Source organism: Mirounga leonina, unplaced genomic scaffold, assembly GCF_011800145.1.
Source record: "Mirounga leonina isolate KUSES-001 unplaced genomic scaffold, KU_Mleo_1.0 Mir_165, whole genome shotgun sequence".
In the NCBI taxonomy this organism is placed as follows: domain Eukaryota; kingdom Metazoa; phylum Chordata; class Mammalia; order Carnivora; family Phocidae; genus Mirounga; species Mirounga leonina.
In genome coordinates this window covers 71,549,586-71,572,662 of record NW_023270415.1, presented here as the reverse complement: position 1 = coordinate 71,572,662, position 23,077 = coordinate 71,549,586, and the positions used below count along the sequence as shown (strand labels likewise).

Sequence of the window (23,077 nt, the reverse complement as noted above, 5' to 3'; positions counted from 1 at the left end):
AAGACTGAATGAAGAACCTTGCAAACCCTTGTGTTTTTTTTTCATTTTGTTTGTTTTTGCTTTTTAAAGATTTATTTATTTGAGAGAGAGAGAGTACGTGAGCAGGGGGGAGGGGCAGAGGGAGAGAGAGAGAGACTCAAGCAGACTCCCCGCTGAGTGCAGAGCCTGACTCGAGGCTCTGTCCCAAGACCCTGAGATCATGACTTGAGCTAAAATCGAGAGTCTGACGCTCAACCGACTGAGCCTCACTGGCGCCCCGCAAACCCTTGCTTAGTAAAGGGGGATACCGGTAGAGAAGGTGAGAGTAAATGTGTGTTGGCTCTTCCATGCCTCTGTGACTTTGCACATGCTGTTCCCTCTGCTGGGGATGCCGTGCCCACCCTGCACACTCCCATTCAGCCCCCAAGCCCCTGCTCTTCTGTAGCCCCCACCACTGCCCACCCCCAGCCCCTTCCCCCCGTCCTTGCTTTTCCATTTTGGAGCAAGCTCTGTGGGGTGGCAGCACCGTGTCTTGGGAATACAAAATACCACGAATCACAGTGCCAATGTCTGAATTACTTCGGTCCTTCCTCTATGCTGTGTCTCCTCTACCTGAGAGCCATTTGTTCGCTGATTCCACGAATATTTAAATTAAGCACCTTCTCTTTTTCCAGACATTGCTGGGGATTCAGCAGATAGCGGGAGAGACAATAAAGTCAATAAATAATATTAATGAAGCAGTGAATTTCTGATGGTGTATAATCTGAGAAAATGAACAGCGATGGGGAGCAGGGTGGGAGGAGGGGAGGAGGGGCCCTGTGGAGTGCAGCATGAAGGAGGGCAAGAAGCAAACAGGTGGAGGAGGTCTGGGTGCTGGAAAATCCCAGTGAGGGGACAGCATGTGCGAGACCCTACAGAGGCACGTTCCAGGAGTGACAACTAGAAGCAAGGCTGTGGTGTGGGAAGAGAGGATGAAGGTGTGGAAGGTCAGGTCGGGGAGATGGGCAGGGGCTGGGTCCGGTAAGGCCTTGAGACCACGTAAGGGGCTTGGATTTTAGTCTGAGTGCCGTGGGAAGGCATCATTGCAGTTCCTTATCTGGCCCTGGGTCCATGACCCTCACTGGTGCTGAACACCGGGCTTCAGTACTGCGGCCACTCACCATGTGTGGCTACCAAGCCCCAGAGATGTCCCAGAAGTGTAAAACAGACCAGCTCTCGAAGACTTGGAATGAGAAAAAAGGATGTCAACTGTGTCACTGATAATTTTTCTGTTGATTACATGTTAAAATAATATTTTGGATATGTTGGGTTAAATAATGTTTTGTTTTTAATGAATTTCACCTTTTGAGTCTTTTTTTTTTTAAGATTTTATTCATTTATTTGAGAGAGAGAGAGAGCATAAGCAGGGGGGCAGCAGCAGAGGGAAAGGGAGAAGCAGGCTCCCCGCGGAACAGGGAGCCTGAGGTGGGGCTTGATCCCAGGACGCCGGGATCGTGACCTGAGCCGAAGGCAGACCACCCAGATGCCCCCCTTTTGACTCCTAATGTGGCGATAGAATATCTAAAATTATATGCATAGCCCGTGTTGCGTTGTATTTCTGTTGAACAGCAGTGCCCTCGAAGCACTTTCAGCCATTGCTTTTACCTGCCTGGGTTACAATTACCTCCTGCTTGTCTGCTTCCCTCCATGAGGCCTACTGTATCTGGTTGGTGGTTCTTTTCCTGGCGGGGAGTCCTCAGGAGCAGCCTGGGTGCCCCACCTGGATCTCCTTGGCACGCGCTGGTTCCCCTGTGCTGAGCACCCAGGGCTGTGCCTCCCGAGGTCCCCTTTGCATGCCAAAGGTGCTAGGAGTTAACGCTCGCGGAGCAGCCCTCAGCCCATGAAGGACAGGAGCTGGGGAGTAAATGTTCCAGTTCCGTGCCCTGCCGGTGCATAGCTCTGAAGTGTGTTCTGTAACCTTTCCCAGAGGTCCCCAGGAGATTGGACCCTGTTGCCCTTGGGGATAACCTGCCCTTTAAGGCACCCATATTGGATTCCTTCCCTTCTCCATCTTATCTCCCCATTCATCTACCTGGGGCCATTTCTTTAAATCTTTGTCTCAGGCTCTGATTGTGGGGGAATCCAGCCTGAGATGTGGGATACCCAACACATCAGGTGCTCAAGAGAAGGAGAGGAATCATCTCTCCAACACATCACTGGTTCTGGCCGTAGGGTGTGGGGTGTGGGTGGCAGGGGGATGGGCTTCCTGGCCAGTCTTCTGCAGCCACCGGACTTCTGAGCCAGAGGACAAGGAGCAAGGCCACTTGCCAGGCCTGGGGCGTGGTGTCAGGCTGGTTCCAGGTGCCTCCAGCTGCCACAACCAGAGGGACAACTGAATCAGCAGCTGAGTCAGGGAGGACAGAGCTGCCCAGGGAGTGCTGTCTTCCTTCGCCCGTCTGGCAGTGGGGCCTGGGACTGCCTCACAGTTGGAAGGTGGAGGGGAGTGTCCAGTGCATGTCACCAAGTAGAGTGTTTATGAGAGTGACTTCTTTTTTTCTACCACTCCTGACCCCAGGCCACTTCCCAATTTTCCGACACCAACTGGGTGCCCAACACCTCAATTCAGTTCTGATACTGTCTGCCTGGATTTATTAGCATAGACCCCACAAATTAAGGACTCAGTCCCACGAGACTGCTCCCACTTCAGATGCCAGGAGCAAGTCCCAGGGCGACTTCTGACTGAAGGGCTATACATTTGGAAGTTTCCATGACCCCCTCCTCATGTTCTATAATTTGCTAGAATGGCTCACTTGAACTTACTATTTGCAGTTTATTATAAAGGATACAACTTAGCGATAGCCGAACGGAAAAGGTGTGCATAGGGCAAGGTATTGGGGTTGGGGGTGCACAGGGCTTCCATGCCTTCTTGGGGCTCCCTGCCCTCCTGGTGCATTGATGTGTTCCCCAGTCCCCATCGTGTAGGGGTTTTTGTGGAGGTTTCATTACACAGGCATGATTGATGAGATCATTGGCCACTGGTGACTGAACAGTCTCCAGCCCCTCCCTCATCCCTGCCTGGGATCTTTCTGGGGATCATCCTATTTAGCTATTAACTATTTAGCCCCCTACCCGCACGTCATCTCTGTAGCTACCAAAGACACTGTCAGCGCTCTGTGGGTTCCAAAGGTGTTAGGAACTCTGTGCCAGGAACTAGGGACCAAGACCAGATGTATTTTCATTATACCACTGTGAGCCACAGTATTAATGAGATCAGGTGAGGAAATGTGTGGAGATTCGTGGCTGGCAAGTTGCCTGGATCATGGCGTGGTATCAGTTGGTGTGCGTTTAGGAAGGAGGGAGGGAGCGAGGAAGGTGACGGGTCTTGCCGTATAGAACTGCTGGTGTGCATCCATTCTTCAGCAAGCATGCACGGCACCGACCGCGTGCTCTCATTGGGCCCGGGGCAACGCCAACATTGTAGCCTGGTCACACTCTCTCACAATCAAACCCAGCCAGCTCTCCCTGGCTTTTAGGGCAAAGACCAGCTCCTTAGCCTGACATCCAAGGCTTTCCCTGGTCGCCCTGCCTGCCCCACTGGCCTTAGCTCTGATACTGCCCACAGACATCCTTCGCTCCCATGACCACTGAGCTATTTGCACCACCCCACATCTGCTGTGCCCATCAGGCCTTCGCACACTCGTACCCGCTCTTCCCTCTACTGGACCACCCTTTGTCAGCTGTCCTCCTAGCTGTCTCCTCCTCCAAGAGGCAGCTCAGCACCACCTCCTCCAGGCAGTCCTTCCTGATTTTCTCTTTACCATTGCCCTGTTGTTTTTCCGTGTCCCCTGTACCCATCTCTCCTAGCATGTCAGCCATTTAACAGATACATATTGGGCGCTCGACTAAGTTGAAAGGACTGCATGGTTAATTCTAAGGATCCCTGCTTGGTATCAGTCAGCATTGATGAAGTGCCAGATGCAATGCTAAGCACCCTACTTATATCATCTCATTTAGTCCTCATGGCTGCTCTATGAGGTAGGCCCTAGTATTAACCCTATTGTTCAGAAGTGGAAGTGAAGGGGCGCCTGGGTGGCTCAGTTGGTTAAGCGACTGCCTTCGGCTCAGGTCATGATCCTGGAGTCCCGGGATCGAGTCCCGCATTGGGCTCCCTGCTCAGCAGGGGGTCTGCTTCTCTCTCTGACCCTCCTCTCTCTCATGCTCTCTCTCTGTCTCTCTCAATAAAATAAAAAAAAAAAAAAAAAAAGAAGTGGAAGTGAAGATTAAAGAGGGTAACAGAGATAGTGAGTAGTGGGACCAGGATGCACAGACCAAGCAGTCAGACCCCAGGGCTTTTGTGCTTCACTGGGAAACAATATTGTCTTTTATTGTTCTACGTTACACTACAATTGTCTGTTTACTCTGCCTCCCTGGAGCAGTCCGGGTCCCAGCAGGAAGCAGATGGCGCACTCAAAATAGGATAATTTGGGCAGAGTTTAATAAGGGACTCATTTGAGAAGTGTGGGCGGGGGCTAGAGAAACTGCAAGGGATGGTGGGGCACTCCAGGCTCCTATTAAGGGTGAGGGAGGAGCTGCCTCTGGGAAGCGGGAGCCAGAGACTCTGTGCAGAGGCCCCTCAGCCGGCATCTGAGAGGGTGGAAGCCGGGAGAGGGGGAGGAACACCGGCCTCCCTGCATGTTCTTCCTCCAGTTGCCTTCCAGGCATCCCATTGGCTGAACCCAACTGGAGGCCAGAGGGCCAAGGAGCCCTGTCATGCGTTCAGAGCATATCGGGCCCGTGGAGGCCAGAGGAGGACAGGGAAGGGTAGCGAGTGGGCCTGGTGGGCCTCCAGCACACTCTGAGTGACTGTAGGCTCCCCGAGGGCTGGCTTGGCCTTGATCCTACGTATGCCGATGACACCTTGCACAGAAGCCAGCAGGCTAAGTGCTTGGCATGTGTAAATAATGAGCAACTGGGGGTGCTTGGGTGGCTCAGTTGGTTAGGCATCTGCCTTTGGCTTGGGTCATGATCCCGGGTTCCTGAGATCGAGTCCCGCGTTGGGCTCCCTGCTCAACAGGGAGCCTGCTTCTCCCTCTGCCTGCCACTCCCCCTGCTTGTGCTCTCTCTCTGACAAATAAATAAATAAAATCTTAAAAAAAAATAACGAGCGACTGATCTTTAGTAAAAAAGGCTGTTTCCGAAATGTCTGCTTCTCAATCACATGTGGTCCCAGGATTCTGAGTGTGTAGGTGTGTGTTTGTGTTGTTTCTGAGTGTGTATGTGTGTGTGTGTCTGTTCATGTTGTTTCCAAGAGTATGTGTGTGTGTCTGTGTTACTTCCTTTTTTTTTTTTTTTTAATACTTACTTATTTTTAGAGAAAGAGAGCATGTGCACATATGGGGAAGGGCAGAGGGAGAGAGAATCTCAAGCAGACTCCACGCTGAGCGTGGAGCCTGATGCAGGACTCCATCTCATGACCCTGAGATCATGACCTGAGCCGAAATCAAGAGTCAGACACTTGACCGACTGAGCCACCTGGGCACCCATGTCCGTGTTATTTCTGAGTGAGTATGTGTGCATGCCTGTCTGTGTTCTCTCTGAGGTTGGTGGTGGGGAAGAGAATGGCAAAGTCCTCCCAACTCCGAGACATCTGATTCTTTTCAGTGGCTTTCAGGAAACTCTTCACACCGCTTTGACCCATTTGAACTTGGATATAAAAGTGGAAAACAAGGCTTTTTTTTTTAAATATAAGAAGCCAATAAAGGCCGTGCTGACCTCACACAAGCTGCACACAGCCACAGCCACTGAGATCACTGGGTCTGGGCGCTCAGCCTTTGCCTGGATTCCTGAAGTGAGGGCAGCAAGAGCAGGCCTCGTGCTGGGTGCACTGAGACCGGCTGTGTGGACCCATGGGAGGCATGGGCACCCAGGACAGAACACCCGGCCCAGCCTGGTGGCCGCATTTCCATGCCTCATGATCAGGAGGCCTTCTCCATTCTTCCAGATTGAATCATCTGAAGAAGAGCACCTAGCCAGAGGGAGGAGAGAAAAAGAAGTTACTGAGTTACTATAGGAGGTGCCCCTGGAAGCCCACAGTGCTGGGTGCAAGGACCCAAAAGGAAAGCTATAAATCCAAACTGATGATAATTCTTTTTTTTTTTCCCCACTTTGTGTGTGGAGTGAATGTGTTTGTGTCTCTGAAGAGGAAAGGAAGGGGTGCATGATCCCTTCTCTGCAGGGACATCGGATCAAGAAGAAATTTCTGTCTTCCTATTTCTTTCTCAGACACATCTGCAGGGGTGAAGCTGTAGACATCTGATGTTGAAAACCAGTGCTGGCTTTGAAGTCCTACAGACCTGCTTGTTAGGGCAGGGGCCAAGTATTTAACTTCTTTGTGTCTCAGTTTCCTCATTTGTAAAATGGGGGTCATCTGACATCACAGGGTTGGGTAAGAATTCAAGGACGTATAATGAAGGCAAAGCTCTGAGTAATGGTGGGTTGGCAATAATGGGTCTTCCTATCCTTTTCCCTCTATTTTTTGCTGGTAGAACTCTACTAGCCCACTCTTTCTGTTACACTTTGTGAAATCCTCTCCAGTAAAACCAAATTTCTTTCTGTCTTTTTTGCTTGCATTACTTGTCTTCCTCCTCCTCTTCTCCCCCTCTCCTACTCCCAGCCATAACCAGAGCCCACTGGGGCCTCTCTTCCCAGCTTCTCCAGTGCCCCGGCCATTGTCCATCCTACAGTGGCCACCAGCATGCTAACCAGGGAGGGTGCATTATGGCCTGAGGACCATAGCATCCAAGCGTTTAGAACCCTGAGGCTAACCACTAGTCAATAACCATAAACCATCCTTGACATTGGCCTAGGTTCTTTGTACCTATTGATCCCCAAGTGCCTACCAGGGAAGGTCTGTAGCTGAGACCAGCAAAATGGAGCCATTAGGAAACAAGGGCAGTAAAAATGCAAGCAGGGGAGGTAAGGCAGCCAGTCTTGGGTTCAGGAAGGCGAAGATCCCAAAGCTGACTCTGCTTAGGGACAGACCCCAGATGATTCTTTGTAGTAGAGGCCTCTTTTATATTTTGCCTTGAAGGTAGTCCCAGATGCCTTGCAGATGGGGGCTCTGTGAACAGTTAAAGGGTAAATCACTGTGGCTGTGTTATCCTCTTTGTATGAAAAGAAGCCAAGATGCCTTTGACTTCTGCTGCTTTCCAGGGCTGGGGGGTTGGGTACCTCCCATGGAAGGCAGACACCATGGCAGAGATGAGGACGCAAACTCAGGTCAGCTCTACTTTAACATCTGCTGTGCTTCCCCAGCAAGAACCAGGCAATGATGAAGCCGATTCGTTGAGTTGGGTAAAACCTGCCATTTATTAAAGTCAGCAGATACAGAGGATTGTTAAAAATCTATTATGCTAAAATAACATAGCTACAGTGAACCAGAAGCTTGATCTGAACTCAATGCCTTTTGCATTCTGAAGAGCAGACTGCGTTACATGGGAGCTTGATTCCCAAACTTTGCAAAGTCTCTGGGGTGGTAATAGGAGGATCTGGGGTTTAAACACAAGGACACAAACTACTGCTCGGACCAAATCCATCCTGGATCCATGGCGCATCTGTGTCTCTTCTGACTGGTGGTTTCCAACCGTGGTGTGGTTGAAAGAGAAGTGATCCTGGAGTCAGAACTGGATCCAAATGCAGAGGCAAACGCTTCGGAGCTCCCTGGTGGTGGGTAGATTTCAAAACCTCCATACAGTTAGGCTCTCCTTACAGTGTTGTGTTGAGGATGAAATGAGAAATACTTGAAAGCACCAGGTCCCTTGCCTGCTACATTATAAGTGTAAACACATTCATTTCCTTCCTACTTAAACTGTTCAGCTTCTCCCTGCTCAAGTTGGTTGATGTTAGTCCTGTTACGAATATGCATGTGTTGGAATCCACCTTGGCAAAGATCTGAAAGCCCAAGGGACAGAGATACCATAGGCCTCCTGATCATGGGACCATTTTCTGACCAGAGACATGGCCCCTTTTAGAATCAGAGAATGTGAAAGACAGCCTGAGCCAGATCCGTGTGCACATGTGCATGCACACAAGTATGTGTTTATGTACGTGTTTATATTCCATCATATTCCTCAGAGAATAGGGCAAATTATATTATAAAATATATGAACCAGTGGAAAGATATATGCATAAAATGCATACAGTTCAGGACCATAGGTAGGCTGGACTATGAAGACTGGGAATAGAAGTATAGCTGTGTATATACTATAGGATCTTAGAGAGTTGTTACTTTGAAACTGCACATTTCTTTCTGAGCTTTTATACCTGTATTATTATGTATGCCATACTTCTTTTTTTCTTTAAGATTTTTTTTTAAAAGATTTTATTTTATTTTTTGACAGAGACAGCGAGAGAGGGAACACAAGCAGGGGGAGTGGGAGAGGGAGAAGCAGACTTCCCACCGAGCAGGGAGCCCGATGTGGGGCTCGATCCCAGGAACCTGGGATCATGACGTGAGCTGAAGGTAGACGCTCAATGACTGAGCCACCCAGGTGCCCCAAGATTTTTTTATTTTTAATTAATTTCTACACCCAACATGGGGCTCAAACTCACGACGCAGAGATCGAGAGTCACATGCTCTTCCGACTGAGCCAGCCAGGCACCCCATATATGCCATCCTTCTATGAATGTTATTATATGTGTCTTTTGATGAATGTATGTATGCATTTCTGTTGGTATATACCTAGGAATGAAATTGCTGGCTCATCTTATTCTTTGATTTTAATTGACATCATCAGAGAAAATAATAATAAGTTTCTTGGAAAACAACAAAATTTCACACACAGTAAAATGTCAGCCCTTTGGATTGAATGGACATTTATGGGACACAGGCATTGTAGTCTCACGTATATTAGCTTATTTAATATTCACAACAAACTCTGAAGCTGCTGTCATTAGTCCCATTGTAGAGGTGAGGAAAGTTGAGTCTTTTCCCCAGTACCATACAGCTTGTAAATGCCAGCGTCAGGATTTGATTCCGGGTCTTTTGACTCCTAATCTGTTGTCAGCTGAGCCACTGCTGCTTTCCTCAACAAATTTGCATTTTCTGTAAAGCCTTTGCGCGCCAAATATTTTTTATTTTTGTTACTTTTGCTGGTCTGATTGAAAGCCCTTCTAAAAGGCCTGCATCTGGCATGGTGCCTAGAATATAGCATCATGTCTCAAAACTCCTCTTTTTTTTTTTTTAAAGATTTTATTTATTTATTTGAGAGAGAGACAGAGAGAGAGCATGAGAGGGGGGAGGGTCGGGAGGGTCAGAGGGAGAAGCAGACTCCCTGCCGAGCAGGGAGCCTGATGCGGGACTCGATCCAGGGACTCCAGGATCATGACCTGAGCCGAAGGCAGTCGCTTAACCAACTGAGCCACCCAGTGCCCTCAAAACTCCTCTTGATGACAAAGGTTCATCATTTGGAATATCACTTTTTATTGAGGCTGATATCCATTGAACAGAACGGTTTGCCCTCATTAGCAGGCACATGATGTAGAATTTCTTTTTAGTGGGGGTGTTAGCAAATTTCCACAGATTTTGGTATTTTTCCCCCTTTTTTGTTGCCCCTTCTCACTATTCCCAGCATCACTGCTCTGCTCAGTTTGCTGAAGACCTAAAGACCAGCTCACCAAATGTGTTAGAATTGGGTATATAGTAAGGGAAAATGAGGGGGCGCTCCTGTGATCAGAATGCATGAGTTTTGGTACATGGACTTTGTAGAAATGAATTTGGGTCCCTGGGGATCTGTGTGGTTTCCTCCCTGATTCCTGTGTTCTAGAGGAAATCAGATAGGGGGTGTGCGTCTGTGTGTGAGTGTGAGTGTGTGTGTGTCCATCCACATGCATACACCTTTTCCTCTAGAAACGGAAAAAGTAGGGTAAAAATGCCATCCAGGTCTGGAGAAAGAACTAATAAGTTTTATCTGAATTCTCTCTCCTCTCACTTACTTTCAGATATACACAGATACACTGCCTATAACACAAAATAACAAAATAAAAGTAGAATTTTTTGCCCTCATAAGGAATATTTGGGTTACAGCTCTATCCATAGTGTGTACAGAATCAGGTATATTAAGCTGCAGAAAAAAAAACAGTGTGGAAAAATGTTTCCTTCCTCCAAATGTATCTCCTCACTTAAGTCATTGTAGCTGGAATTCTTAAGAACCTTAATGAGAAAGAAGGATAACCAAAGAAAACCCATTTTTGACCCAACAATACGATACCAGCTCGCTGTTGGGTTATAGATATTACATCCACTAGTAAATATCAAATCTGTCTTATGGAAACAAATAAGCAACAAAACTGTGATCCTATTTCAACTGTGAAAGACCCACCACCATTTGTCTTTCAGGCAGGGAAAATAATTCTGGAATTTTAAATGGTTACTCTGGAAAGATTGGGCAGAACATTGATTTTAAAGCAAAGAAGTCTTTGAGCTTTATCATCTTATTTCCTATTGGGAATCTCTCCCGTCTCTTCTCTCTTAACCAAATTTGCAAAGGTTGTGTAAATAAATTTGCTTCTTCAGAAATCCACTTTGTGGGAGCCTGTTGGCTCCTCTGTGGCTGTATTTCTGAAGCAATTCCTGAGATGAAATATAAGGTCTTATAATATGTAATGCCTGTACTCTGTAAATTGAGACCAGTCTTTTTAATGATTCTATAACTCCATAAAGTAGGCCATACTGATTGTCTTTGGAATAATTCAATAGAGTCTCTACGCCTCTGAATATAGAATCTAAAAGAGGCCAAGGTGGGGAAAATGACTCTGGTAGAATACTTCTAATTTGATCACTTCTGAGATGAGCTATTTTTATACATTCTTAGTTGGTTCAGCATTTTCATGGGCTCGTGTTTAAGATTATATTTCAACTGCATATAAACAAAAATCCAAATAACATTAGCAATTAGGGTTTTTTCCTTCTCTCTGTCAGACTAAAGAGGTCTAGAGCTAGCCCAAAGCCAAATGGTGCCTCTGTGGTTATCAGAGTCCCAAGCTGTTTTCCATCTCTGGTTGTGCCATCCTTCATATTACCTCATGTTCCAAAATGGTTGCTGGAGTGTCAGCCATCACATCCTCACTACAGGCAGCAGGATGGAGGAAGAGGGGAAGGGCAACAGGATTCCTCCTCTAGCCAAATTAGCTCTTTTTAAGGTACTTTCTCAAAAATCCTACATAGCACTTCAGGTTACATCTCAGTGGCTAGACTTAGGTACACAGCCGTACCAGCTGTAGTTGAGGCTGGAAGATGAGTCTTTTGGCTGAACACATTGCTGCCCTGAATCAAATGGTTACTGAAGAAGGGAAGACCAGATAGAGGAGACATACATAACCAGTAGTCCCTGCCACATGCCAGCCATTCCAATTACTATTTGTACAAAGAGTGTAGTAGAGTGGAAAGTGCTTATACTTGGAAATCAGATGGACTTGTATTTGATCTTAGCTCCTCCCCTCACCAGTGTGTGGGACCACTTCCATTGAACAGGAGGAGAGTAACCGCTACTTTGTAGAGTTGCTTTCAGGTTTAAACAAAATCAGTATGTGAAGTGCCATGTACATAGGAGATACTGAATGATAGCCATTATAGTTGTTATTCTTTTTCTTCAGTTTTTAAAAACCTGAATATAGTTGACACCCAGGGCTACATTGGTTTCAGGTGTACAACACAGTGACCCAACTTCTCCGCACACTGTGCTATGCTCACAAGTGCAGCCACCATCCGCCACCACACAGTATAGGTATTATTATTAACAGAGAGTAAGATGTACCTTCTACCTACATCTGCATAGTGATGGTTTTTAAAATTGAGGTAGAATTCACATAATGTCAAATTTGCTCTTTTAAGGTGTACAGTTCAGTCGTGTTCACAAAGTTCTGTAACTATCACCATGAATTCTAAAACATTTCATCACTCCCTAAAAGCAACCCTGTATCAATTGGCAATCACTCCTCCTTCCTCCCTTCCACCACCCCCTGCCAGCCACCACCTTTCTGTCTGCTTTTGGTGTCTGTGCATCTGCTTATTCTGGATGTTTCATATAAATAGAATCGTATCATTTGGGGCTTTTGTGTCTTTCACTAGCATCATGTGTTTTCAAGTTTCATCTCTGTTGTAGCACATAGCAGGACTTTATTCCTTTTTGATGACTGAATAATATTCCATTATATGGCTGTACCACATTTTGTTTATCCATTCAGGGACATTTGGATTGTTCCCACTACTTGACTACTATGAGTCTTGCTGCTATGAGCATTCATGTACAAGTCTTTGCATGGATGTGTGTTTTCATTTCACTTGGGTAAATACCCAAGAGTGGAATTGCTGGGTCATATGGTAACCCAATGTTTAACCTTTTGAGGAACTACTGGATTGTTTTCCGAAGCTGCTACATCATTTTACATTCCCACCAGCAATGTGTGAGGTTCCACTTTCTCCACATCCTCTCCAACACTTGTTATTTTACATCTTTTTCATTGTAGCCATTCTAGTGGGTGTGAGTGGTGTCTCGTTGTGGTTTTGCTTTGCATTTCCCTACATGATTAATAATATGGAACATCTCTTCATGTGCTTATATCTTCTTTGGAGAAATGTCTATTCAAGTCCTTTGCCTATTTTAAAAATTAGTTATTTATCTTTTTTTTAAGATTTTATTTATTTATTCATAAGAGACAGAGAGAGAGAGAGAGAGACAGAGACAGAGACAGAGGGAGAAGCAGGCTCCCCACTGAGCAGGGAGCCCGATGTGGGACTCGATCCCAGGACCCTGGGATCATGACCTGAGCCGAAGGCAGACGCTTAACCATCTGAGCCACCGAGGCACCCGTTATTTATCTTTTTATTGTTGAATTGTAAGAGGTAATGTATTTTGGATACTAGACCCTTATCAGATTATATGATTTGCAAATATTTTCTCCCATTCTGTTATGTGTATTATCTAATTTACTCTTTAAAAAAAAAAGAATTATTTATTTATTTTAGAGAGTGGGGGGAGGGGCCAAGGGGTAGAGAATCCTCAAGCAGACTCCCCTCTGAGTGTGGAGCCTGACATGGGGCTTGACTTGGCGCTCGATCCCAGGACCCCAGGATCATGACCTGAGCCGAAATCCAGAGTCAGCTGCTTAACCAGCTGAGCCATCCAGGCACCCCTCTGATTTACTCTTTATGACAATCCTTTGAGGTGGATACTGTTATCCCCATTTTACAGAGAGGAAGCTGAGGCTCTGAGGCAGTGAATTGCTTGTCCAAGAGAACACATCTGCTAACACTGAAGATGGTACCAGAACCCAGGAAAAGATTAGCCAGAGCTCTTCTAGTTTTATTGGTACCAACCCATCTCAGACCAGCTTCTGCTAAAAAAGAAGTATAGTTGCTTACATACCTGGGAACTTCCAGGGCTGGACTGGCATCGGGCATGGTATAGATTATGCAGAGCCAGTGATTCCAGTGACGTCACCAGGACTCTCTCTGTCCCTCTCTCCTGCCCTCCCTGCAGTTCTTGCTTGTCTTTCGGTTTGCATCATTCTTAAGCATGTTCTGTCATGTGTAGCAGAGATGGTCACCAGTAGCTGAAGGCTTACTAAGTACTTTGAGCTAGAGCATATCGCTCTTTACCTCCCAGCACCCGTATCAGCCCTCCGTAAATCTCCCCGATTGGCCTTGCTGGAGTTCATTGCCTATTGTTGGGAATACCCGTCGGTGCTGCTTTCAGGAGTCTGGGATACTCTGGGTAGAGAGCCAGGGCCCAGCCCTCTGGTTGGGCACGCGGAGACATGTGATTGACAATCTCTGGAGAATCACGTGGAGTCAGGAAGGGGGTAGTTCCTAAAAGAAGGGGATATGTAGGGCAGACAGAAAATATAGCCAGTGTCCTACAAGGTCTGTCTGAACTGCTAAATTCAGGATGCTGAAATTAGTTGGGGGTAAATAAAAGTTAATTCCCAAAGACAGACACTAGGAAAAAAATCAGTTTGCTTGTAAAATAAAGATGGCAGATACTGAAAGTAATCATCTCCAGATCCAATCAGCAGTCCACTTAAACAGAGCAATTTTATAAAGTAGTTTGTATAATAACCTCTAAATCTCTACAGCCAGAGCAGTATGACTAATTTTTCAAAAACAAAAAGTAAAATAAAAAGCAGGAAAGAGAAGCTAGATGTGTCTGTCAGAAGGTTTGCTAGCAACTGTAGAGGGTTGTTGTTGTGTTGTTTTTGTTTTTGTTTTTTAATTAGAACCCCTAGTGTGATGTGGAATGTTCACATTTGAGAAAGATGCTAACCAAAGAGCATATGCTCAAAAGAAAGCTCTGCAGTGGGTGGGCAATTTTCCTTTTTCAAATAGAGCGATGCCCTACATTTGACATAATTAGGAAAAAATTCTGTTATAATACAGCTCATTGTTATATGGGTTTAAATACCTTGCAGGTGAATCATACTTTTGAAAAGCAACAACTGGATACTGTGATAGATTCACATAATATAGGGTGCCTCTAACAGGGGACCCCCAACCCAGAATTGATGACCTCTAGAATGTTCTTGGCTTCAGGTGGCTCTGAAGACAGGGCGGGCGGCCTTGTGGTGTTTGGGGTTGGTTGTAACACTGATGTCAAAAAAGAATTCATCAAATTATAGGATGTTATTGTCCTAGGATCCGAGAGCTTCTGCCCCAGGCTCCTGGTTTTAACTACAGGGAAAAGGAGGCCAAAGGAGGTGAAAATGATTTGGCTCTGGAAAAGGAGCCGGCCTCCCTGGCATTCCATGTTCCTTCTCAATGCCAAAGTCATAAAGAGCTGTCATTTATCAAAGTTTTCTTCTTGAGTGGTGTTTCAGATGATCAGCAGCTTTGAAAAGTGCTCGTAAAAATAGGTCCAACTGGGCTTTGGACAAATCAGAGAGCTAGCCATACATGAAACGACTTTCCTTTTTTCTTTTCTTTTTTTTGGACTTTATATTCATAGGTCACATATTTGAAATCCATATTTATTTTTGTTTGAATTCTTTGAACATTTCATCAGTTGTGCTGAAAACTTGTGTCTATGCCCACTTAGGAGGACAGGGGCTGTCTTGTGTATCTTCTTGACTCCCAAGGCGTCTAGCATAGGACCTTTTTAGAATACAAATGGTGATATTTGTAGCTAACATTTATTGATAATTTTCTATACACCAGACACTGTGCTAAGCTCCTTGCAAGGATTATCTTGGTTATACCTCAACAACCTTATGAGGGAAAGGTCTTCTCATTATCCTCCTTTTATTTATTTATTTTTTAAAGATTTTATTTATTTTTTAGAGAGCGAGCGAGAGAGAAACAGCATGAGAGGGGAGAGGGTCAGAGGGAGAAGCAGGCTCCCCGCTGAGCCGGGAGCCCGATGTGGGACTCGATCCCAGGACCCCTGGGATCATGACCTGAGCCGAAGGCAGACGCCTAACCATCTGAGCCACCCAGGCGCCCTCATTATCCTCCTTTTAAAAGTGAAGAAATTGACATTAAATACTTTGCCTAAGGTTAACATTGCCTGTGAAGTGGCAGAGCGGGGACTTGAACTCGGGTCATCCGAATCTAGATCATGCATGTATGACTTCTTAACTCTTACAAAGGGGCTCTTAAGGAAGGGAGGATAGGATGGGAGGAGGTAGAAGGCCCATCTGCTAACATTGATTGCCCTTCAGCTCCCCAGTTTACCTGGCTTTGGAGAGAAGGAAAGAAAAGAGACAAGAGAATAAAATCCGAAGGAGGAGTACCACTTGGGTTCGGCGGTGTACTCACAATCTTCTTGCTCAAAATTAGGGGTGTCAGTTTACTGACCTTGTGCTAGATTTTATACATTACAGTTTTTAAACAGTAGGCAGATGTCTCTAAGCATTCCTTGATACTGTGATGCAAGGGTGAGCAGAGTCTCTTCTTACACGGGGGTTTCAGGTATTAAAGACTCGGTCTTTAATCCCTTCTTTGAAATGTAACCGGAAAAGGTGGAGGAGCAGGGAGACCCTTGGGAACCAGGATACCTGGGATCTGGCCCTGGGCCCCCACAGGGAATGTGGGGGAACTCCCTTCCAGGGAACTGGCTCTGTAGTCTGTGATGAATGGTGAAAGCGACTCCGATAACCAGGATTCCTCCCACACCCCGTCCCTGTGAATGCCCATTCATTCATTCTTCTCTTCACTTATTCAGTGAACATCTCTCAAGCATCTAGGGCTCTGGGATTGTCATAGTGAATGGAAAAGCCCCTGCTCTCAAGGAGCTCACAGTCTTGTTGGAGGAACAGAAATATTTGAAAAATGGTGCCATGGAAAAGGGTCATAAAAGAGGCATGTTCTCAGTCTTGAGATAGCACAGAATTGGGCATGAGTATGATGAAGTCTAAATGGAAAACAAAACACATTTGTCAAAAGAAAAGAAAGGAAACCTAGATGTTCTATAAGTTCTTCTCATTTTTCAGGCTAATGTTTCTTTTTCAGAAATAAACTAAGATTTAAAATCGCTCGCTCCTGTAGATGGCAAGTTTTTAGGAATCCCATATAACACCATGATTTTTCTTCACTGGAGGTTGTTTTATTCGTAGTAGAAATGATGTAGTTCATAAAAGGGAGCTGGTTCAATCCAAAGCACATTTATTGGGGGCCCCCAGGGGGCCTGTACTAGGCAGTACCTTCTGTGGGGAGAAAGCTGCAGGGTTCACATTCAGACTGGCTGTGAACAGTAGTTCTCCACTGATTAACCGTCGACCTTGAGCGGCTTGTGCGTGTCTCTGAGTTCTCTCAGCAGAAAGTATGGTATCGCACGAGGCTCCTTAGGAGATTTCAGGATATGGTGCTTCGAAAATACCAAGCCTGGGCCTCCAGGAACCTCGGGGATGTAGGTGATACCGAGAAAGATAGATTCAGTCCCCCAGTGCCCTCAGGGATTGACAGTCTGGGAATTTTATAGTGCAGGAAAATCAGTAGGCAGATCTGAGTTCTGAGCTGAGCCCTGCCACCCACCGAGCCGTTTGTCACTGGGAAGGTTCTGTCTCTCCGCGTGTAGCGAGTCTGAAGTCCCTTCGCGTGGTGCCAGCATCCTCCATTGCTTATGCAGAGTGAGAAAAACCATCTTGCAAGCATCCACGGGAAGATTAGTCTCAGCTGGAGAGATGGGCAAGGGGGGTGCTCTCCAGACCAGTTAAGCTTGCATTTGAGTTGGGTTTGTAATGAGGTCCGCAGGAAAAAAGATAACCCATAGACTCTGTGTGAAAGAAAATTATCCTGGGGCTACAGACCCACTGTCTTGGATGAGCTTGGGGTGCAAGGTGGCTAATTACATGGACTGTGACATCAGACTGGTCAGTCTTGCTCCACTACTTGCCAAGGTGACCTCTAGGCTTCAGGTTTCCCCCTTGTATAAAATGGGGAGAATACCAGTGCCTGCTTTATAGGGTTGCTGCGAGTATTTAGTGAGGTCACGCCAGCAGTGACGCAGAAGAGCGCCGGGCATATAAGAAGCACAGCAATCATTAGTTGATCTAATTTCACAGGACAGACAGAAATCTATGCCTGAGTTCATTCAGTTGATAGGTATACTGTGAGTCTTCAGGTTTCAGCACTCTACCTGACTCTTTTCTTCTCTCCATCAGTCAGGGAGCAGGGAGGTGGAAGAGGGAGTAGTTTTTTGGTCTCCAAGTAAACCATGTTCTCCTCTTTACTTCCTGAGGAACACTCGAGCGGTTTACTTGGAGTATTTAAATTAAGTACATTTGGGACTAGAATAGGCTTTTTATTTATTTATTTTTTCGTTGCATGAAATTACATGAGTGTACTTGGGAAGCACTCATACAAGGCACATGACAAAAGCAGTATTTATTTAGCTTAGGGAGAATATGGCAACAGGAGCCTAGCAGTAAAACACAGGCAATCAAATGCATCCCTCCCTCCTCCTGCCCCCCGCCCCCCCGCAGTACTTTCCTCTCTTCTAGCACTTCATTAAAATGATAGAAAACGAATTCATAAGTTATCAGGTAAAATAAGGAAATAAGAATACTTTCTTTGGTTGCCTGGGTTGGGAGAAATATCGAACAGAGTAGCACTGTGCAAGGTAGAGTCAAGAGACCGATTTTGCAGGCGGTGGCAGAAGCCTTGGACGTAGTCTGCCAGGCTCAGGGATCTTAACTTGCAGTGAGATTTCCTCGTGTCTCAGTTTCCATTATTTACTCCCACATCAGGACTGTTGTATGAATGAATTCAGAGGCTGCATCCCTAACCACTAGTGTAGTACCTGGCCCAGGATAGGAGCTCAGAGTGGTATTCTGTACCTCCGTAGCCTCAGGTCTCTGTCCGGTTAATCTGGGATAATTATACTTACTTTATAAAGCTGTCATGAAGTTTCAAGAAGGATATGTGGGGTGGGAGGCGTGCCTGGGTGGCTCAGTAGGTTAAACATCTGACTCTTGATTTTGGCTCAGGTTGTGATCTCAGGGTCCTGGGATGGAGCCCCATGTCTGTCCAGCATCTGGCCTCTGCTCTCAGCGGGGAGTCTGCTTAAAATTCTCTCTCTCCCTTTGCCCCTCCCTCCACTCAGCTCTATCTCTCTCTTAAATAAATAAATAAATAAATAAATAAATAAATAAATAAATAAATAAAAAGAGGGGTATGTGTGTCCAAAATTCTAATTCTATTCACTTAGCAAAGTATCTGGTACATAGCAGGTCTCTGTTTCTTTTCTTTCTTTTTTTTTTGGAAGGAATATCAGAATTTATATCTCCAGATAAGGTTTTCAATATTCCCATATTATCTGAAAAGTATTGTCTACTGTGCTATCTCAGATCTTGATAAGCATTTTATGTGATCTAGTTCATTGAATCCTCAGAGCACTAACACAGTTACTATCATTGCTCCCATTTTTCAGATGTGAAAACTGAGACCCAGAAAAGTGAATTACTTCAACAAGGTCTTATAGCTGCTACGCGGCAGAGACGTGAGCCCAAGTCTTTCTTAGCTAGAACTCATGCTCCTGTAAAATAAATAAATTCCTGAAAACTAAGTAAACTCAAATGAAATTCATGCAGCTTATAACTCATGCTCCTGCAAAATAAATGCACTGTTCTATCCTCTAGAAGCTGCCTTGCTTTGAATGTCCATCTTTTTTTTTTTTTTTTAAGATTTTATTTATTTATTTGAGACAGATAGAATGAGAGACAGAGAGCATGAGAGGGAGGAGGGTCAGAGGGAGAAGCAGACTCCCTGCCGAGCAGGGAGCCCGATGCGGGACTCGATCCCGGGACTCCAGGATCATGACCTGAGCCGAAGGCAGCCGCTTAACCAACTGAGCCACCCAGGCGCCCTGAATGTCCATCTTTATAGGAACTGTGTTCCGTGAAAATGAGGCTTTTATTTTATGACCTTAACTCATTTCTGATCCTGATTAGTAGTCATTCTATTGGACTCTAGATACTGGTTATTTACTTCCAAAGTCCAAAACCATCACTCATGGATTTGACCTCACAAAGGATCCTTACAAGAATAACCTAGGTCTCTGAAGAAGATTCCAAAATCTGAGCTCTCATACTGTGGGAATTGCCATGCACCCCCCCCCCTCTTTTTTCCTCCTCCAGGTGACTAATTTAGAGATATATCTGAGTCCTGGAATGAAAAGAGGTGTATTTATAGCCATGCTTCACATAAAAAGCAAGTTCAAAGGGAACTAACATTGGTTGAGTATTCACTATGCGTCAACCTCTTTATCCACATCCCCTTGGTTTATTTCCCCTAACAACCTGCATTGTAGTTTTATTATTGCACTAACTTTGCAGATGAGAAGACAAGGGTGATAATAAAAGAATAGAGATTCCAACCCCAGTTCACATAACATAAAGCATATTCTCTTCCCACCTTATTGCCCCTGTCTCATGAAGGCACTGGGAGCTTTTGAAGAATGCTGTAAGTTTCATCCCATCAGGTTGGGATGCTGGCTGGTGCTGTTGATCTCGCTCCCATAGAGCACCCCAAACTCCCCACCCCTCTCTCCTTTCCCTGGTTACATTGTTGACCATCTTGCAAATGCAACCCCTTGGTTGTTAGGTAGGTGGGCTGGAGTGAAGCCTAAATTTGGAAATAGAAGTCTGCCAATTCCCTGATGACAATGGGGTCAGTAGTGCCCTTGCTGTTCATGAGAACAAGCCACAACTCTTCTTATTTAAAGCATGCTACAAGGATTCCTGTCTTACCCCAGTCAGCAGCGCTCAGAGTAAGAAACTGCATGAGGAGTGTGAGGGTGCTCAACTGCCTTGATGGGGATGATGATAACAACAAAGATGATGCATACTTTGTTCAAAGCTGGGCACATACAAGTATACGTATGGGTGTGTGTTTTCTGGCTCTGCAAAGGATGATGTAGATTTCCGAGCAGCTCCGCACAAAGAAATCCAGTGTTTTAAGTTTTGCCTACGTTAGACTCTATTCACTTTGAGATATCCAGGAATGGTTTTCAGGCTATTTGAGAAAATGAGAGGTGCACATGGCTTGCACTGGGACATGGTTTCAAATTTAAAGAGGATTATGGCCCATGAACCCCAGAAATGGTGGGTAGAAGTGTGAACCTTTGAAATTCTAATTGCAGACAGCCGGAGGAGGTATGTACTTACCGGGGTACAATATCTCATTGTTCACATATTCCTCTCCTGGCCAGAGAAGATGGGGAGGAGGAGCAATATAACATAATCTCTCAGAGAAACTGAAACAATTGATGGCAGCAGTTTGAGCTCTCCGGTGAATTCTGTCATGAAAGAAATCCCCGGCTGTTTACCATTGCAGCTAGCTTAGCTTCTCGTAATAAACTTTATTTCTTGCCTTGTAGAGTTGGGGGTATGCACAGACTTGGCTTCAGCTGGGAGGGATCTGTGTGGTCATTTTGGCACACCCACCCCTTTATTTTACAAGTGATGGCACTAAGGCCCAAGGTGAGAACGTCAGTTATTAGGAGAGAAAGCTCGGGAATCCAGGGCTCCGGGAACTGAGGCAATTATTCACTGACTCTAGGCTTTTAATAATAGCTCCTATTTATCAAGTGTTTATATATGTCATACATACAGGATGGAAGGTACGACCACCCCAGTGGAGGTGACAGGCATTAGATGACTTGCAATACAGAGGAGAATAGAATAAGTACAAAATCAAAGTCAAAACTGATTTCCAGCCTAGAGGGTGTCCTTCTTGGAGTGGATGGAAGTCTTAGTACTGGGTGTTATGCTCAACTGCTCCGCAGGGAAGCACAGGGTTACTGAGGTCACAGAGCTTAATTAGCCCAAGCTAGTAAGAGCCATAATGCTCCAAGTCACAGAACTTGTCAGATGCAGGATGACTTGGTTAGTATGTGGAAAAAGAGGTAAGATTTTCTTCTGAGTGGTTCATACTCCAAAAGCTCATTTTCTGTCAACCACTGCACACAAGCAAGTGACCTCCAGGTGCTGGTCTTCAGCTGCCTGCTGTTGCCATCTGGCTAACTCCCCAGAACCTCAACTTTGGTGTGTCCCAAACCAAACTTGGCTTTTTTCAGGTTTATTTATTTATTTTAGAGAGGATTGGGGGCGGGGCAGGAGGAGAGAATCTTCAAGCTTCAATCTCCCCACTGAGTGTGGAGCCCAAAGAAGGGCTCGATCTCACAACCCATGAGATCATGACCTGAGCCCAAACCAAGAGTCAGGTGCTTAACCAACTAAGCCATCCCTGTGCCCCCCGCAAACCAAACTTTTAAAGTGCTCATGAGGAGAAAGCGAGTGCCTGTTTATTTACTTATTTTTTAGAATGCCTCTCAAGGTTCATTTCTCAACCCTTTACTTTGCCAGAGAAAAATCTTTATTCACATACGCTGCCTTATGAATTTCTTCCGATAGTTAGCTGAAACCCTTGCCTACCTGACATTGATGAGCGCTTTGCTGGAGGCACAGTTCAGGTTTCGTAGGGCCAGCGCAGGTAGACAAAACTCCTTGAACTCATTTCATGATGGCTTTCCTGTGCACAAAGTACTTTCTCATCCATTATTATTTAACATCTCATGGGGTTGGTTCATCTTATGTGAGGCAACTGAAGGCCAAGATCCCATAGCCGACAGGATGTCTCTGGGACTCAATCTCTTGTTGTCTTTTCTGCTCAAGATGTCTCCTGTCAGAGAGGGCTTCTCTGAACATTCCTTATACTGTGGCACCTCTATCACTTTTTCTTAAGATTTTAATTATTTGAGAGCGAGAGAGCACGAGCAGGTGAGAGAGGCAGAGGGAGAAGCAGCTCCCCACTGAGCAGAGAGCCCGATGTCCGGCTGGATCCTAGGACTCTGGGATCATGACCTGAGCTGAAGGCAGCCATTCAACCGCCTGAGCCACCCAGGTGTCCCCCTCCATCACTTTCTTATTTTATATGTACTCCACGTTATATCACATGATTTGTTGGTTGTCCGATTCCCCACTAGAAGGGAAGCTCCTGAGAGCTGGGACATTGTCATTACTGAATCTCCAGGGCATGTAGTAGGCCCTTAGTAAATATTTGCTGACAGTGGGGTGATGCATTTTCATTTGACCAGCACTTGCTACTTCTCTGTGCCTTGGGGCCTTGTCCCTGCCTTGGGGCACTCCATTGGCGTTGTGGGTAAGGACTAGGGAATGGACACTTAACCACACCAGATGGCAGGAACTCAATTCTAGGGGGAGGCCACAGGGCCAGCCTTCCGCCCTAATGCGGTGCATTTGGAGATGAGTTTATAAGACTGCTCCTATTGGCTTCAATGACAGCGATCCTGGGAAGCTTCCCAAGGGCCTAGCTTTCTTCTTCTTTTCTTTTTAAAAGCAATTTTATCCCTAATCAGTGGTGAGAAATTACATGGATTCTTTGGACTAAGTCGAGTGAGCTAGTTAAAATAGCCATCTGCTAGGACCAAGGAATGAGCAATCTGTTGGTACTTTCTCCGCTGAAATTTGGCATCTGCTGAGCATTGTACACCATCTGAACCCCCGGAAATGCCTTTTGCACTCCTGACCCTCGTGTGTCCTGCGGGTTAAAAAAAACTCACAGTGCAAATGGAAGATTAGAAAATTGTAAAAAAAAAAAAAAAAAAAA

The 23,077-nt window shown here is 45.7% G+C and overlaps 1 protein-coding gene across 3 annotated transcripts in view; it reads left to right on the top strand.

Annotated features, from left to right (window-relative positions):
• The window catches only part of ASAP1 (ArfGAP with SH3 domain, ankyrin repeat and PH domain 1), a 341,917-nt gene that overhangs the window by 46,350 nt on the left and 272,490 nt on the right, over positions 1-23,077 (top strand). The gene's annotated exons all lie outside the window — the stretch shown is intronic.